This window comes from Otolemur garnettii, unplaced genomic scaffold (genome assembly GCF_000181295.1).
Source record: "Otolemur garnettii isolate 467f Iridium unplaced genomic scaffold, OtoGar3 scaffold00005, whole genome shotgun sequence".
Lineage (NCBI taxonomy): Eukaryota > Metazoa > Chordata > Mammalia > Primates > Galagidae > Otolemur > Otolemur garnettii.
The window spans coordinates 6,282,986-6,285,298 of NW_003852400.1; positions in this window are offsets into that span (position 1 = coordinate 6,282,986).

The window sequence follows — 2,313 nt, forward strand, 5'->3', positions numbered from 1 at the left end:
GTATCTTCATTATCATTTTGTTCCAAAAATTTGGTAATTTCCTTCTTGATCTCATTTCTGACCCACCTATCATTCAACATAAGGTTATTTAGCTTCCATGTTTTTGTATGAGTCTGCAGATTTCTGTTGTTACTGAGTTCAACTTTTATTCCATGATGGTCCGAGAATATGCAAGGAATAATTCCTATTCTTTTGAATTTGCTGAGGTTAGACTTGTGACCTAAGATATGATCGATTTTGGAGTATGTTCCGTGGGCTGATGAGAAAAATGTGTATTCAGTTTTGTTAGGATTAAATGTTCTGTAGATGTCTGTTAAATCCAAATGTTAGATGGTTAAGTTTAAATCTACAATTTCTTTGCTCAACTTCTTATTGGAGGATCTATCCAACACTGCCAAAGGAATGCTGAAATCTCTGACTATGATGGAGCTGGAAGAAATCAAGTTGCTCATGCCTGTTAAGAGTGCCTCTTATAAATTGAGGTGCATTCTGGTTGGGTGCATAAATATTAGTAATTGAAATCTCATCATATTGAGTAGTACCCTTAACAAATATGAAGTGAACATCCTTATCCTTGCTTACTTTTGTTGATTTCAAGCCTATTGTATCTGCAAATAAAATTGCAACATCTGCTTTTTTCTGCTTTCCATTTGCCTGGAATATAGATGATCATCCCTTCACTCTGAGTCTATATTTGTCTTTTAAGGTAAGATGGGATTCTTGTATGCAGCAGATATCTGGCCTGAGTTTTTGTATCCAGTCAGCCAGCCTGTGCCTCTTTAGAGGGCAATTTAAGCCATTCACATTGAGAATATTGATAAGCCTGGTATAATTTTGGGTATCAAGTTTTTCGAAAGTCCAGTGGACATCTTTAATCCTTTCAGCACTATGGAAGTTGGAATTTGATCAAAATGTTCTGTGTGAGTTTACTTAATGTGGTGGAGGATTGTGCTGGTCATTATGGAGGATAGATCTGAGAATATCCTGGAGGGCTGGTTTAGTTATAGCAAATTTCTTCAACGTATGACTGTCATTAAAGTATTTAATTTCTTCATCATAAATGAGACTCAGTTTAGTTGGATACAGGAACCCGGGTTGAAAGTTATTTTGTTTTAGGAGATTAAAAGTTGATGACCACCCTCTTCTAGCCTGAAAGGTTTCAGCAGAGAGATCTACCATCATTCTAATATTCTTCCCCTTGTAGGTTATGGTTTTCTTACGTCTAGCTGCTTTCAGAATTTTCTCATTCATATTAACTTTAGTGAAGTTAATTATGATGTGCCTGGGGGATGTCTTGTTCGGGTTGAGTTGTGCTGGGGTTCTGAAACTGTCTGCTATCTGAATTTCAGAATCTCTTGGCATGTCTGGAAAGTTCTCTTTCATAATTTCATGAAGAAGAGCTTCTGTGTTTTGTGAAGCAACTTCGTCACCTTCAGGGATTCCTATAAGACAAATATTAGTTTTCTTCGAATTATCCCAGAGCTCTCTGAGAGAGTGATCCATTTTTGCTCTCCATTTCTTTTCATCCTTGAGCACTTAGGCATGTTCAGAAGCTTTGTCTTCAATGTCAGAGATCCTTTGTTCTGCCTGCTCCATTCTGTTACCAAGGGATTCTACCGTATTTTTCAGATGTTTGAGGGCTGCAACCTCTTGCCTCAGTGTTTCAAAATCTTTGGTCATTTTATCTTTGAAATCATTGAATTCTTGAGACAACTTTTGAATAGTTTAAAATTCTAAATCCCTCCTTTCCTTCATTCTGTTAATCTTATTTGCTATCCAGATTCTGAACTCGATTTCTATCATCTCAACCATCTGTTTATGGATGGGATCTTTAATTGCTTCTGCCCCCCATCGTTCTTTGGGGGCCTGAATCTACTCTGGTTATTCTGGTTACCAGAGTTTTTCCACTGATTCCACCCCATGGTGAATTTGCACCATGTGGCTGCCACTGGAGAAGGTGCTGCTTCCTCTGGTTACCAGGAGAGATAGGGCTTGTCTGTCCGTAAGAGCCTCAGGGGTGTGAGCCTTATTGTTAGAGCTGCTGTGGCTGCTGCTCTTCACCTTGGAGTATCGCCATGCCTGTGTGGTTCTTTCTCAACTGACCTTCCTCTTGTAGTTCTCAGGCTGCTGGGCCTGGGGTGCCAGGAATGTGCAGATCAATCAGTCCTGGGGTGCCCCGCTCTGGTGCCCAGGGGCAGCAGCCAAGCAGCAGAAGCCACGCTAGGGAGGTGCGTGTCTAACAGTCTTTGGCACACCCTGCTCGGGTGCCTGGGGTGGCAGCCAAGCAGGTCAAACAGTCCTCAGTATGCCCCG